Source organism: Dasypus novemcinctus, chromosome 8 (genome assembly GCF_030445035.2).
Source record: "Dasypus novemcinctus isolate mDasNov1 chromosome 8, mDasNov1.1.hap2, whole genome shotgun sequence".
Classification (NCBI taxonomy): Eukaryota; Metazoa; Chordata; class Mammalia; order Cingulata; family Dasypodidae; genus Dasypus; species Dasypus novemcinctus.
The window spans coordinates 8,865,666-8,882,872 of NC_080680.1; the positions used below are offsets into that span (position 1 = coordinate 8,865,666).

Consider the following 17,207-nt stretch of genomic DNA (forward strand, 5'->3'; position numbering starts at 1 on the left):
CACGAGGGTGAGCTTTGAATGGGAAGGAGAAGGAGTAGGTCATGGTGGGATGCTGACGAGAAAGGCTTGGGCAGCCCCACACCTGAAAGATGGGAGAGTGTGTTTGTGTTTGTACACAGATGATGGAGACAGACAGACACACACACATCCATGTGGATGGTGGAGAGATAAACGGAGACCTGGACCATACCAAAGATAATGCTTCCTGAACTCAAAATCCTGCTTCCTGCCAACAAGTTTCATCATGACATATAATTTACCATAAGGGGCTAAATCTAGAAAAGAGCCATACTTTTATGTCTTTGATTCTGCCCACCCCATCCCAAGCTCTGTAGTGCTAATCAGCACGGTCATGCAGTCCTCCTGGAGGCTTATAAATTCTTATAAACGCTGAAACTAAAGGCAGAGCAGACAGCTCAGGAGTTTGGTGCCCTGCCAGTAGGCCTTTCTTTGGAATTTATGCTCCCCAATGTGACAGAGTTGGACTCAGTTGTGTTTTCCCTACACATGGCTCTGCTGTCCCTTACTAGAGTTGATAGTTCTTTGTCTAAGAGACTTAAATCTTTGAGCTGTCCATGTGTCAGTTGGGTCCTGAATCTGAACAGAGTTGCAAAACCTGCTCTCCAGTTCACTGGACTCACCCAGGACAACAAACAAGGAGATGATGACTGACAAAGACTATCTCAAGGAACAGAGTCTACTACTGTAAGCAAGAAAGTCCCTTTCATCTGTCCCATGGGATCTAAGCCCTCTCTCAGTTAGAGGTGGAGTGGGCATCACCATCCCAGAATTCTCAGGATTGGGAATGGATGATGGACTAGAGTAGACTTACAGTTGTTCTACTGTAGAGTTGTTGTGATCCTACCAATAGAAGAATTTTTATTATGGATGTGGAGGCAGTGATCATTGGAGGTTCTGAGGGAAGGAAGAGGGAAAAATAAGTGTAACTTGGGGGCATTTCAGGACTTGGGAATTATACTGAATGACATTGTAATGACAGATACAGGTCATTTGTATACATTGTAATCACTTGCAAAAGTGTGAGAGGGAAAGTATAAATTACAACGTAAACTATAATCATTGCTTAGTGGCAATGCTCCAAGATGTGTTCAACAATTGTGGCAAATGTACCACATTAATGAAGGATGTTGGTGTGAGAAAATGAGGGAGGGCTAGGGAGTGAGACATATGGGAATCCCCTATATTTTTTGTAAAACATTTATGTAATCTAAGTTTCTTTTTAAAAAATTAAAAAGTATATTAAAAAAATAAAAATAAATGGTGATAGAGGTGAGCGGGTGTCCCACTCCATCCGCTGACATTCTCCTTGTGCCTTCCACATGTTTAATTTATACTTACCATTTTGCACTGACATAATTCCATTCCAACTAGACTTTCATGGTCCATTTCCTCAATCCCTGGATTAAGGTTGACTCCACAACCTTGGCCCTTCAAAATGTGTTGTGCTTGGAAAACATCATTTGTTTAGTTCTTATCAGACGGCAACTTTACAGGTGAAAAGGAGCAGCTCCAGCCACCATAAGCACAACTATCTCCGCTGACTTTACAGCTAATTAAAAAAAAAAATAATGCTTCTGAGGGGTTCATTAGTGGAAGATTAAGAAGAGATGATCATACCCAGGCTAGCAACTGAAAAAAAAAAAACACCTGGAACCAATGACTCTGGTGGACATTTCATCCCTTGCAGAGCAATAATCTAGGCGAACATTGATGTGGTAAAGAGTGACTGAACTCCGCAGCACCCCACTTCCTAGCCCTGGCTCACCCAACATTTTATTTTTCATTTATAGCATCTATCACTTTCTAACATTATATATACTTTGTTTTGTTTACTGTCTACATCATCTAAACCCACAAAAATATATACTCCATTTGGGTAAGAGTGTCCATTTCATTCTCCGCTGCTCACAGGAGGGCTTACCCTAAGAATGGGTTTCTATTCTATAGAATTTGTTGGAGAGATAAAATGTATATAGGTCAGGAAGCCTGCAAGATGGCCCCCAATGGTCCCCACCTTGCAGAATTCATGCCTTCGTGCAATCTCCTCCCACGGGGAGAGAGGGCTGACTGCCGAGTGATGGTGTGTGATGTCTGAGGCTAGCCCAAAGAAGCCCGACCCTTGGTCTTTGTAGTGTTCGCCCTGGGAGAAGCCAGATACCATGTCATAAAGAATCTCAAGTAGCTCTGTGAAGAGGTTCATGTGGTAAGGAACTGAGGCGTCCAGCCAACAGCCAGAATGAATATGCCAGCCGCGTGAGTGAGCCAGCTTGGAGGAGCATCCTGCAGTCACAGTCAAGCCTTCAGATGAATGCAGCCCTGGCCGACCGCTGACTGCAACCGCACAGGAGACCCTGAGCCCAGCTTAACTGTCTCAAATTCCTGACCCACAGAAATTATGACAGATAATAAATGCTTATTACTGTTTTAAGCCACTAAGACCAGGGTAATCCCTTATGTAGTAATTCCTTATGTAGATATAATACAGCATGTGAAGTAGTCAGGTGAGAGAAGCAACCTGTGCTTGATATATATTTGAATGAACTGTTGACAAGTAAGACCTCCAAAAGCCGGGAATCAGCTAGGTGACTGGAGGCTGGGTCTTAAGAGTCATTATAAAACTTTCTGGTAGTGAGGAGGTAAAAGGAGGTAAAATGCTAAGGTCAGGAAGGAAGGAGCTAAGAAGTTACCAGTGCCTAGTTCCTGCTTCTAGAAGGTGCCTTCCTTATCCTAGATGTCCTGCCTCTGCATTTCTACTTGTGGAAGATGCTTAGAGTGCCTGCTCCCCAAACCCAGCAAAGACACTTAAAAATTATGGGGAGCCAGGATCAGAAGCAGCTCTCAAAGTTCAGATTAATTTTCCATCACTAACAACGCTGTAACTCATTAATCTTCACAGGGTCTTTTCTTTCCTTCCTTTCTCCTCTCTCCACCATTCTTGGCTCCATCTCTTTTCCTTTTATGCATGAAACAGAGTAAGTTCTATTCCTCCACTCTCCCCCACCTTCCTTCCAAAAACGCTATCTCCATGATAAAGATACACAATTTTGCCTTGGATGTTTTTTTCTTAAGCGTATCTTTCTTTTCCGCTACATCTGTGCTTATGTCAGTGTTTCCTTACTTGGCATGGACCCGGAAGAGGAAGACTGTCTGTATAGCTCTCTTTTGAATTGCCCCATCTGTCCTAGGTATCAAAGGACCTCAGACATGTTCATCAAAGGCTTCCACCTCTCTTAAGACCCAGGGAACAGGACTTGTGCAGGTGTTGGCGCCTCCACCCTCAGGGCGCCCCTTCAATGTTCTTTAGCAGAGATTCCAAACAGTGCTTACCAACTTTCACAACCCCAAGCCACAAGAGCCTCCTCATACAGTAGGAGACAAGGTGACAGTGGTAGAAATTAAATGGGGACCATCCCTGCCATACTCCTTCCATTTAAGGGGGCAAAATCAGGAACATGCACAAAAAGATCTAGGCTTCGCATTCTCAAAGCCACCTGGCCTCCTCAATGCAAAACAGCCCTGCTGAAATACTCCTGGGAATTTCCATTGCAGCTTGAAGCTGAGGGGGAAAAAAAGCATCAGGACCTGCAGAGAAGGAAGAACTTCATCCGTGGGTCAGATTAATTTTCATAACAAAGAGGAATGAGCCCAGCTGAAAGGAAGAAATAAGCTTGCTGAGCCAGTCGGGGAATGCCTGGTTGAACTACAAAAAAATGACCAAGCAAAGGGACCATCCTTAGCAGCAGTTGGATCTACAAAGTCCAGCAGTAGTTGTGGCCACACAATCACCCTTGTTTAGTTTGTGCGGGGCTGCAGGCACTGCCTCTTGCATCAGAATCTCACTGTCCAAAAGAGAATATGTGAACGGAAGCATGTGGCCACCTTACGGAGAAACGCAGCCATAGCATTGGGCCTGGGATTGCTCTGAATCCACCAGATTTCATGAGCAAGGTACGGGCGTTCTCTCCAGGAAGACCACCCTGCGAGGCCTGACCCTCCTTCCTGAGACCTGCCTGGCTGGTCCCACGGTGCTACAGATGGCTGGTCACCCCTGGTGGACCACGTGGTGAGCTCATTCTGTTGAGCCTCACTCTGCTCTACATTTGTGGGAGAGCACAGGGGATGCCCCTAGACTGCAGGCACAAACTGCAGAATCAAAAGGCTGGAGAATATTTTTACTAATAATTAGCAATAGACCTTCAATTACTAATTCTTCTGCTGTGCCTTCATAACTTGAAAGCACTGAAAATGTATCAAGTAAAGGTTGATATATCCCAGTCAACAGATAAGCATTTTCATGCTCCATGAGAAATGCTCAAAGATCTCCTTTAAATGCCCACCTAACATTTCTCCCTTGATGTAATTATCACAAGTCACAGATAGCATGCACTGATGCTGATCTAAATATTACTTCTCAACATATTTGCTTATAAATAAGCAACCGCCCTACCACAATTGAGTTTCATTTTAAAATATAAATAATATATCCATTCAACGTTTGTTGAGCATCTACAGCATGCAAGTCCTTGTGTCAGGTACTGTCCCTGACACAAGAAGAGGCTCCTGGAAGGAAGGGAACAGGTATCTGATTAAGGTGCTCCACATTCATTCTGAGTATAGTCAGAATCCTATTTGGCTACCATCTACCACTCTTCTCGCCCCAGTGTGACTAACCAAGGTCATCCTGGTGAGTGCCTGAGTGTCCTCAAGTCAAGGGCTTCCAGGAGGCCGGTCCTCGGAACCCCTCCTCAGACTCAGGGTATATCCTGGAGTCCCATCTCAGGCCCAGTGAACCAGGATCTCCAAGTGTAGATGATGGGGACTTGATAGTTTAAGCAGCTGCCCTGTTGATTTTTAAGCAAATCAAGGTTGGAGAACTGCCCTCATGCAATACTTCACTCTCCAAATGATATTGCTAGAGAGTAAAATAAGTTGGCCATGTTTAGCTTCCAGGGTTGAGGGAGAAAAGAAATCAGGAGGTGGGTCAGTCAAATGATAAGAATCCCCCATGCTGCTGATAGCCAGAGGTGGGAAACTTACTCCAGACTCTACCCAAAAGGTTATGTCAGCAGTACCGTTCTGCCAGCACACCACTGGTGTGTTCACAAGGAGGAGGAAGGTATACCATAGGGATCTGTTACTAAAATGAGAGAGCTGGACTTTGTGAATAATTAACCAAAACTGGACTGCATCCAAGAGTATCACTTAGTAATGTCCCACTCCTGCTCTCTTGAACAGAAGAGGAAGGGTGGGGTTGCATTTGCAGCCACTGGACTGAGACTTGTATTTGGCTCTTAGTGTGTTTAAGTTTAAGGAAGTTTCACTAATGAACTTGTCATCCACTCACTCAGTCTCCTCTAGGAAAAAATATAAAAATAACTGACAAAATAATCGACCAGAGAAGTCCCCTTGAAAACTGATAGATCATCCTAATTTTTTCTTTATGGGACAAATTACACAAACAGGGAAGCAAAGTTCCAGCGTTTTCCTTAGTTCTATTCCAGGACAAATCTCCAAGGCCTTTTCCTACTCAGAATGGAGGAATCTGGAAAGGCTTTTGGGCCAAGGGAATTAATATGCAAGGACAACAGTTAGCAGACACGGATTCCCCTGCCTGATCCGTAGGTACCTTGCTAAAGTTCTCAGCTTTTGGGCATTATTTTAACTTTCTACCACACTACCTCAGGGGTTCTTAATCTTTTTTGTTCCATGGACCCCCTCCGCCAGTCAGGTGAAATGAATACTACTGTGATTTATTTATTGCATATATTCATAAGTGAAGGAAATGCTAGATTTCAGCTAGAGATTGGAGAAAATAAAGATAGAGAGTTGATTTTTTTTTTTCAATTCAAGCTCAAGGACCCCCTGAAATCTTTCCATGGACCCACTGGGGGTCTGTAGACACCTGTGAAGAACCTCTGCTCTACTTTATTAACACAACCTTTATGTCAGGGGCTTTTAACAAGGGGTCCATGAGCTTGAACTGAAATTTAAAGAAACATGATTCTTGTGGGGCTGTGTTGATGCAGGTGTGATGTATTTACTAGATAATACACAGTGTAGTGTGAACTTAGTGAGGAGTCATGGTTTTCACCTGATTGGCAAAGGGGTCCGTGGAACAAAAAAGGTCAAGAAACCCTGCTTTACACGGACTCTGAAGCTGCTGGTGGGACCAAACCACTGATTTCAATAAGAAACACTCACCAAACTTAGATTAAGAAACTCTAGAGAAAGTTTTATTGAATAGGTATCTAAAGTTACCATCTTTTTTTTTTTTTTGGTCTTCTAGTCTGTTAAACATCATTGTGGGTGATCCGTGATTGCAAAATATCACAGACGCTTATGATAGTCTCTGATTTCATAACTGTATCTTTCATAAATCTGGGACATATGTATATACCCAATGCTTAAAGTAATTGGCAAAAGATGGTTTGCCCACATGATAGCTGGAGGCAAGTACTGAGATGGCAACAGGCTCTATATCTATCAAGAAAACATCCCTATGACAAGAGGAACACACTCACAGCCCATGGAAGTATGCTTCAGGTGCGTTTCCCCCCAACTATCACCACAGGATCAATACCCTGTACTAGTGGTGTACCTTTGTTATAGATCTGGAGAGAATATTCTTATATTTGTCATCTTAACCACAGTCCTCAGCCACCCCAGAGTTCACTGAGTTATACATTTGCCTCTTTTGTCCTCTCCATCCTACCACAGCTCAACAACTCCACACAAATGCTGACTTCAAAGGTGAGAAAATAAACGTTCATGGTCATGAACCCACTGAAACCTAAATATTCCTTTCTGTGGACCCCACAAACAGGCAGAGAATTCTCAGGTCACAGTTTCTGAGTAAATTTGATTCCTACCCATTTGACCTACCTTCCTTTCTTGGATTCAAACACGGGTTTCTCACAAGTCCAGGAAAACATGATATATGGGAAGGAGAAAGGCACACAAAACCAAAGAGATGTAGTGTAAAAGGAGATGAACTGAAATGGGGAGAAAGCAAGCAGAAGACAAGTGTCAACAAGTGGGAGCCTTTCCAGCTGCCAGCTGCTGTCAGTAATTGGGGAAGTGGGCCTTTTCCTCAAGTGTGAGGCATGAGAAACAGACCAGAAAAGCAGAAGTGCAAGGTCCCTAGGCACAGTGGGGCCTCTTTTAAGTGCACATTCACAATGAAGTAGCACACAGAGGATATGTATCCCACTCCAACATCCACGTTTTAAGAGGGAGTCAGTGGATACAGGATGTATATTCTCCCGAGAGTTTTCATTAAAATGAATTTTCTACTGAATGACTAGGTAGGGTATTACCAAAATTTGCTTAGTCATTTTTTTTTAAAAACAAACAGCAGTCCTAAGACATTAAAGGTCTAAAATTCAACCAGAAACCTTGACTGAATAGGAGGCAAATCCTCCAAAAGGCTTTATCAGAGACCTCAAGAGGCTGATTCACAGAGTCAAGCAGAGATGTCTTTCTGTCAACAAGACCATGCGTAGGGTTGGAGCAAATGTGTCTGCTCTCTTTGTCCCTCTCCCCAGATCTCCAGGGCAGATAGAAGCTCATGGTACTAGTAGAAGACCCAGCTTTACCAAGGGCCCCTGACAATCTGAGACAATAGGTATTTTTCAATCAATTAAACATTCATATCCTCTGTGAAGGAAGCAGGCTTTTGATACCCTCAATCAGTGTGTGATGCCCCCCAAACTTGGAAAAAGAGTCAGAAGATGTCCAAACAGGCTCCCCATCACACCAGGCAGTGAACCATCATGGGAACTGCAAAACGGGGAGAATCCTTCCAAGACAACCAAGGCAGGAGTTGAGAAAAAGCACAGCGGCCGCCTCGCACCCCAAACCTATGAAAATGGCAGCTTGATGAAAAAAGTATTATCATTTGACAGATGATCAACTCGGACCACCAAGAGGTCAAATATGCATCTTTGATGCTGACCAGAATGACCATGCAAAGATGACAAAGGTGACAAAGAAAGCAACAACTACCAATTATTCCTGCTTCCTCTGCGTGCATGTTATGCTAGACACTAAACTCACAGGGCGCCAGCTCATTTGCACAGCATTCCTCAAGTTAGTCACTATTGGTGTCCCCAGTTCACAAAACTGGAAATTGAGGCTCAGGAAAGTCAATGAACGTACCCACGATCACTTGGAGAGTAGGGGGTAGAGTCAATATCTGAACCCACCCTGTTCTCTCAACTATAGCCCTTAGAGACCTCCTTCTTGGAGATGGGAAAAGACATCTCTTACTCAACACATTCAACTGCAAACACAGGAGACTTCCCACCGTCCCTGGAACTCTTACCTTGTTCCCTCACAGCACTGTTCCTCAGTGAGTATTCTCCAGATCAGTGACATCAACATCACCAGAGAACTTATAAGAAATGAAAATTCTCAGGCCCCACCCTGACCCACGGGATCAGAAACTCCGGGGGTGGCACCCAGCGATCTGTGTTTTAATAAGCTCAAGTCTGAGTGCGTTGGCCCAAGAACCATTTGACTGTTGCAGTCAAAACCTAGGTTCTCTGAGAGTTCCCTCCTCAGAATTCTTTAAAGTCAATCCTTATCAATTCCACTCCTCTTACCATCCAAATTCTGGGCATGACCGCCTTTCCGCTTTCTCTCTAGCACCTCTCATGGACAGCTTGAAGTCCCAGCCTCCCTGCCTGGCTCCTTTCCTTAGTGTCCTCTTCACTCTGGGGCCAAAGTGAACTCTTCAAAGACAAATCTAATCACACCACTTCTCTGCCAAAGTTTCACCACTGCCCACTCTTTGATCTCAGGTTGAACTCTTTCCTGTCACCTACTATAAAATCTGCTTACCCTCAGATCTTGTTTCCAATCACACTTTTGCAGACCAACGTCAACTGATGCTCCCAGGCTGTCCAATCTCCCACAAGATACTACGTGCTTTTCTTCTGTTAATATTGACCACTGCTTGTGTACATTTTTTTAAAGCAGCTTTATTCACACACCATAAAATCCACCCAAAGTATACAATCATTGGCTCACAGTATAATCACAGAGTCATGCTTTCATTTTAATTTACTTTGACTTTGATGTGCATGATTATTTGAGGAATGCCTGTCTCCAGCACAAGAGCAGGAACTGCAACTATTTATCTCTTTTTTCTTTTTAAATGAACTTCTAAATTTTAGAATAAAGAGTTACAGAAAAGTTGTGAAGAAGGTCCAGAGAGTTCCCATCTAGCCCACATGCAGTTTCTATTATTAACATCTTCTCTTAGTATGGTACCTTTCTCACAATTAATGAATGTATACTGATATATTCTTATTCTTTAAAGTCACACTTTATGCAGATTTCCTTAGTTTTCACCTAAAGTTCCTTTTCTCTGCCAGGACCCTATCCAGGATGCCACATTACATTTCGTCATCACGCTTCCTTAGGCTTCTCTAGGCTTCTGTTTTCTAGAATGTTCCTCCACTGGGATTTGTCTGATGTTTTCCTTATGATTACACTGGGGTTAAGGATTTTTGAGAGGAAGACCACCCAGGTAAAGTGCCATGCTCATTAATCATGGACACAGATTACGAACTTGGCTTATCACTGTTGGTGTTAATGGTTATACCCTGGCTAAGGTCGTGTTTGTCTGGTTTCTCCCATGTAAAGTTACTCCCCCACTCCTCCCCACTCCCTTTTCATCCTGTGCTCTTTGGAAGGAAGAAACTATGTACAGTCCACACTTAAAGAGTGCGGAATTACGTTCAAACTCTTTGAGAATTCCACCATTTGAAATTCTTCTCCATGGTAAAGTTGTCTGCTCTTCCCCATTTATTTACTTTTTCAATCATTTATATAAGCATGGGTTCAAGGATACTTATTTTATACTTTGGGTTATAATCCAACGGTACTTTATTTTGTTGCTCGAGTTGTTCCAGCTTTGGCCCTTGGGAACTCTTTCAGTTGGCTCCTGTGTTCCTTTGATGGACCCCCATCACTGCTTGCCCCACCCCCAGCATTTCCTTACTTCCTTGCATGACAAGATGTTCCAGATTTCATTTTGTATATTTCTTGCTCCAGTCCTAGAATCAATTATTTCTTCAAGGAGGAATGATTCCTTTTAATGAAGAGAGGTGTTAGAAACCAAGATCTGGAAACTGAGTGCATTCCTTGCCACTGGGTGTCATTGCTTCTGAGTCCTATCAGATAGATAACAAAGCAAGGAAATACATGTGTGTGGACTTAACTCCTGGATCACACATACCTATAAATATTTCTACATATACGCGTCTATACATCTATATCTATATCATGCTTTACATTTGTCCAGACTTATGCCTCCAGCTCCCATCCATTACCACACGGATCTTTCTAGCCTCCTCCTCTGGCTTGTCTGTAACCCCCATCCCAACAGTGAGAAGCTGGTTCCCACCATCCATCATCCATTTACTTAACTGTTCAATTCTAGTACACACGTATAGTGGGTTCAGAACTATTAATTTTTAACCTCAGAGGAAACAATTTCATCAACTAGAGTACTGCTTACACACTCACTGGAACTCTAAGGTTCCTTTTGCCTTCAGTCCTACATATTCACTCATTTCCAGCATTACTTAGGTCACCACCTTTACCTCCTACTTGTCTCAATGAAGTTGTTTCATACATTCATAATGCAATTAGATTATTATGCCTTTTTCTGCGTACCAACCTGATATCCCATTCCTCCCAAATACACACACACACAAGTTTGCTACATGAAGGGTCCCTATGCTGTAAAGTTCTATGGACTTTGACAAACGCATGGTATCATTTATCCACCATTACAGCATCATATCAAATAATTCCACCACCCTAAAAATTCCCCTGTGCTTTACCTACGCAATCCTCCCCACTCTCCAACCTCCTGGCATCCATTGATCAATTTATAATAGAGTTTTGCCTTTTCCACAATGGAATAATACAGTAGATATCCTTTTTGGAATGTCTTCTTTTACTTAGTAATGTGAATTTAAGGTTACTCATGTATATGAATGGCTTGATAGCTATTCCTTTATTTCTTTTTATTGCTGAATACTATTCCATTGTATGGATGCAGTTTGCTTAGCCAGTCACCTATGAAAAGGTTTCTTGGTTCCTTCCAGGTCTTGGCAATTATGAATAAAACAGCTATAAACATTTGCAGGCTGTTGTGTGTGTATGTGCGTGTTTGTGTTTTAATACCTAGAATTGCTGCCAGATTGTATAGTAGAACTGTATTTAGTTCTATAAGGAATTCCGAACTGCTTCTCAAAGTAACTAAACAACTTTGCATTCCCACCAGGAATGAAGGAGTTTCTGTTGCTCCACATCCTCGCCAGCAATTGGTATTTTCAGATTTGGGGATCTTAGCCATTCCAATAATTGTGTCGTGGTATCACATAGTTCTTTAATTTGCATTTCCCTAATAAAAAATAATGCTGAGATTCTTCTCATATGCGTATTTGCTATTTGAATATCATTTTTGCTGAAAGATCTTTTGCCCACTTTTAAAAATGGGCTTGTTTCAACCAGCCATGCATATCTGAAAAAAATACCCCATCTTGAAGTGGAGTATAATTCTTGTTATACACTGTCAGATTCAAATATGTGCTAATACTTTGTTGAGGATTTTTGAATTTAGGTTCAGGTGAGATAGTGGTTTCATTTAATTTCTTTAAAAGATTTAAAGAATATTTGAAAAATAGATAGGTATTCATGCTGCCTATTTTTCCTCCTGGGAGTTTCAGTGGTTTGTGTCATTCAAGAATTAGTCTATTGTATCTAAGTTATCAGATTTGTGGGCATAGAATGGCTCATAGTATTCCTTTATTAGCCTTTTGATGTGTGTGTGACGAGTAGTACTAACCTCTCTTTCATTTCTGAGATTTGTAGTTTGTTTCTTGTTTCTTTCTTGGTTACCTTGTCTAGAGGTTTATCAATTTTATTAATAATTCTAACATACTGGCTTCAGGGTTTTTATTGTGTTTTTTTTGTTTGTTTGTTTGTTTGTTTTTGCCACTGTTTCCCATTTCAGTGATATCTGCTCTTATTTTAGTTATTTATTTTCTTTTGCTTGCTTTAGACTATTCTTCCTCTAGTTTCCTAAGGTAGAGTCGTAGTTTATTGATTTTATATCTTTCTTCTTTTAAATATATGTACTTAGTGTTATAAATTTCCCTCTGAGCACTGTTTTCACTGCATCCCATAAATTTTAATTAGTTGTATTTTCATTTTTATTCAGTTCAAAACCTATTTTTATTTCTCCTGTGCCTTCTTCTTAGACTTATGAGACATTTAGAAATCTTGTTTAATTTCCAAATTTTTGGTGATTTCCAACTATCTTTCTGTTATTGATTTCTAATTCAATTCCACTGTGTTCTGAGAACATGCTTTGTATGATTTCTATATTTAAATTTGTTAATGTGTTTTCTGAGAATATGTTCTGTCTTGGTGAATATTTCATGTGAGCTTGAGAAAAATATAATGCATATTCTGTTGTGTTGAGTAAAATATTCTTTATTGGTTGATAATGCTTTCAGATCATCTATATATGTGCTGATTTTTTATCTACTTTTCCTATCAATTACTAACAGTATTGAAGTCTCCAAACATAATAGCGGATTTGGCTATTTTTCATTTCAGTTCTATCCATGCTTGCCTCATACATTGTGAGGCTCTATTTTAAGAGCATACACCTTAGGACTGTTATGTCTCCTTGGAGGAATTAATTATCATTACATAATGCCCCTCTTTACCCCTATAATCTTCCATGTTCTAAAGTGTACTTTGTCTGAAACTAATGTCACTACTCCAGCTTTCTTTTGCTTAGCGTTAGCATATTATAACTTCTTCCATCTCTTTACCATAATTAACTTGAATCTTTCTATTCAGAGTGGTTTTCTTGTGAACAACATATAGTTGGGAAATTTTTTGTCCAGTCTTACAGTCTCTATTAATTAGTGTATTGAGTCCATTTGCATTTAAAGCAACTGTTGATTTAGTTGGATGAATATCTACCATGCATGCAAGTGTTTTCTAGTCACTGCATTAGTTCTTTTTTTATTTCTTCCTCTTTTTCTGCCTTTGATTTTAACTGAGCATTTTATCTAATTCTATTTTACAGCCTTACTTAGTGTATCTTTTAAAAATATTTTAGTAATTGCTTCAGACTTTACAATATTTGACTGGAAATGATGTAACCTCCAATTTCAAATAACACTATACAGCTTCATGTGTAGTGCAAGTTATCGTATAATAGAATATTACCAGTTCTTTGCTTACTTTCCTTACTGTGATAGAGTTGTCATTCATTTCATTTATCTATAAGTCATAATTACCCAATACATCCTTACTACTATTGCTTTAAACAAATTGTTATCTTTTAGGTCAACTATGAATTAAAAATATATATTTTATATTACCTTTATGCATTCATTCTCTGACCTGTTTCTTTCTTTGAGATTTGACATATTCATTTCCTGCTGTCTGAAGAACTTCTTTTAATATTTTTGGGGGAGGCCAGTGGGCTAGTGATAAATCCTCACTCCTCCCTGTCTTGTTTTCATGGTATCTGATGGGAAGTCTGCAGTAATTCTCATCCTTCTACAGGTAAGGCTCCCCCCAGCCCCTGGCATCTTTCAAGTGTTTGTCTTTGGTTGCAGCTTGAATAAGATAGCCTAGATACATTTTTTCTTTGTTTTCTTGGTTTGCTTTATTTTTTGCTGTTTGGTATTCTGTGAGCTTCCTAGATCTGTAGTTTAGTGTCTCTCATTAATTTGGGAAAGTTCTTAGCCTTTATCACTTCAAATATTTCTTCTGCTCATTTCTCTCTTTCTTCTCCTCTGATATTCCAAATATACATATATCATATCTTTTTTTGTTGCCCCACAGTTCTTGGATGTTCTTCTCTTCTTGCCTCGACTTGTCACTTCCTCATTATTCTTTTTCCTTTGTGTTTGTCTGAAAAAGTTTTATTGACATATCTCAAGCTCACTGACTCTGTCCTTGGCTATACTGAATGGACTGCCAAGCCCATAGAAGACATTCTTCATTTCTGTTACGGTGGTTTTGATTTCTAGCATTTCCTTATAATTCTTTCTTAAGAGTTTCCATCTCTCTGCTTACATTACTCATCTGTTTTTGCATGCTGTCTACTTTTTCCATTAGAACCTTTAACATATTAGTCATAGTTATTTTAGATTCTATGCTAATTCTAAAAACTATCATACGTAAGTCTGGTTTTTACGATTGCTTTGTCTCTTCTGGCTTTGTTTTTTTTTGCCTTTTGACATGCCTTTCATTTCATTTTTTGTTGAATGCTGTACATGTTTTATCATGTAATAGGGACAGAGGCAATTAGGCCTTTATTGTGAGGATTGATGCTAATTTGGCTAAGAGTTGCGCTGTGTTTAATGTTCGCAATAACTTCAGGTTCCAGGTCCTCTCTCCAGCCCCCCTCCCCCATTGATTTTTGTCTCCCTTCTTGACTCTGGGCTTCCCAAAGGATTCCTTCTCAGAGAGTGTGTCTTGCAGCTCTTTCCAGCGTAATCCTGCTTTTGTACTAGAGCCCTGTCGGTGTGGTGGTAAGGTGTGTGGGGGTCGATGGAGAGCTTTCCATGATAGTCTGATTGAATCACAATCTTTCAATGGACCTGTGTCTTGGGGCATTGACCTTCACAAGTTTTCTCCATGCTATAGCTTTTTCCCCCAGCCCCATATTTCTTTCCCTGGCTGTAGCAGTCCAATAATTTCTTGAAGCTCTGATCCCTGCTGACTTTGTTTCCTTTTTTCTCTATAGCAAGTCCTTTTCCCTTGGAAAGTATATCTCTGTTATGGGACAAGCTTTGAGTATATTCCACAATGAACACTTTCCCCCTCGCATGCCAGAGGCATGTGGGGCTCTTTCCCAGATCTTCCCTTTGGGAAGGGGATCCTGGAAGGAAAGCCCACTAACATGTGGGGGCCTCCTAAGACTGTGCCCCCAGGAGTTTTCTCTCTCTCTGTGTAGTCCATGTGCTCAGCCTCCAGCAATTCACCAAAATCCCCATTTAAGAGCTCCTAACAGTTTAAGGCTCCGGAGACTTCTGTTCCAGGTAAGCATGTCTCAGCTGTGCCTCTCTGAATGTACCTGTATCTCCAGATTTCAGGGTGGCAGTTTGCCCTGCAACTTCAGTTCTCTGAGGGATCTAAGAAGTCACTGATTTTCAGCTTGTCCAGCTTTTTCTTATTGTAAGGGTGGAGGTGATGATTTCCAATCTCTTTATATGCTGGAACTGAAACTGGAAGATGATAACTCTCTGTGCTCACCACTGTTTATCTAATGCCTAGCACATGGCACATCATGTAATAGATGCCCATAAAAGTTTGTTGAATGAATGAGTGAATGAATGGTTGAGATGAGATTGTAATCTTATACAAACAGGAGTCTCAATTACTCACCTCAATTCTAAGTAAGCCTATACGTGCCCCAGAGTCTCTAGTCCATGCCATCTTACCTCACTTCAGATTGCTAGGAGAGCCCCGTGACCATTTTTTGACATTCAGTGCACATCCTGTCCCTATTTTTCTCCCCAGGAGTTGAGAAAGTTCTAAACTACTTCTGCCTCAAACTGATGGTTCCTGTTTTGTCACGTAAGATGAAATGCAGAAGGAAAAGAATATTTGTTTTTCGTGCTTTCCCTAAATGCCTTACAATTAGCACATCTTAATCTCATTTAGATACTAATATTTTTCTCCCAGGCTTATTAATAAGCCATAACTTTGTTCTAAATTATGTAGAAACCGTGGGCCTTATTATCCTAATTCCCTTCTTTTCCTTATATGTAACTTTTAATGAAACTTGAAGTCTTAATCAAGAAAACTGAAATGACTCTACACCACCAGGGAATTTGTGCTTTGAAAGCCATGTCCACCACGGTAACAAGGTTAAGCTGCATCTCAGGTCCCGTATTTTAGGCAGACACCTCCTGCAGATTCACAGAATGCCTGACTCTGGAGCAAGGGGAGGCAGTCTGTGAACAGGTAACAAGTCCCAGCTCAAGGTTCAGAGTTCCTGGGTTCAAATCCTGGCTCCACTACTTATTGCCATCCAGCTCAGCCTCAGTTTCCCCATCTGCAAAATAAGGATAATAATAAAACCCCACTTCAAAGAGTTGATGTGGAGATTATATTACCAATCCACGTGACGTGCTTCCAGCCTGTTGCCCGGCACCCACATTAGTGCTGAGGATGGAAGTTTCTTAGTGACAGGCAGAGTGATGGCTCAGCCCACACCCTCCCTCCCTGGGCAGAAGTGACCTCCTCAAATGGATTTCCTTTCTTTATCTAGGAGGCACTCACTCCCTGGAAGGCACGTCCACACATCCCTGTCCACCAGCCTCTATAGTTCTGCTGGCTAGAAGCAGGCTTGGAGAATGCAAGTAAGTACAAACGTTCTCCTCATGCTAATTTTAATAGGTGTGACAATCGAATTATTACCATGTCATTTAAAAAATGACAGGTGTAGTGAGGTACTTAGAGAATGCAATTTTATATCTGTTGTTCAATTTTTAAATACTTCAACCAAAAAACGAGCAAATAAAGCTAACATGGCAAAATATTACCACAACCAAGTCATGAACATATCCGTGTTCTCTCAGCTATGCTCTCTACTTGTCTACAGACTAGAAACATTCATTCTTATTTGTCATGCAAAAATTTTTAATTTTGTCATGCAAAAATATAAGAGCAAGACATTAGACTCTCCCTATATAACATGGGCTCCAAAGCCAAGTTCAAGTCATTTCCCCAGTCACCACCATTTTGGATTCCTCCGACTCCACAGACCGCCTGAGACACCCACAGGCTCATCGACACCTGGGCACCTGGGCAATGGTGCTTTATGGAACTTATTGGGTGAAACAAAGTTGACCATAACATCCAAGACCCAAACACTCTTTCTACAAAACAGGGTGATTGAGGGAATCAAAGAATAATGGCCAAGAAACTTTAAGATCCATAGAGCCCTAAACAAAAGTGTCTGAGTTTTTATGAGGCTATCTAAAGTCTTTTCTTCACAAGAAAACCCAAACTTCTAAAATGACCCATGTTTTATCCTCCAAGATGTGTAATGTGACCATTAAAACAATTACCTGGATTCAACATTTACCATTTAATGGACAGACTGTCACCACCTTTTGGCACCTATCCAA

The 17,207-nt window shown here is 41.0% G+C and overlaps 1 protein-coding gene across 7 annotated transcripts in view; it reads right to left on the reverse strand.

Moving 5' to 3' along the window:
- SYK (spleen associated tyrosine kinase) overlaps positions 1–17,207 on the reverse strand; it is a 120,948-nt gene that overhangs the window by 77,011 nt on the left and 26,730 nt on the right. Inside the window, exon 1 of one of the 7 annotated variants that reach the window (XM_004450896.5) lies at positions 8,345–8,368. The exons of the other annotated variants lie outside the window; for them this stretch is intronic. The gene's annotated coding sequence lies outside the window, so the exon portion shown is untranslated. Of the gene's footprint in view, positions 1–8,344; positions 8,369–17,207 lie in introns of those variants that run through there. 7 annotated transcript variants of the gene reach the window in all.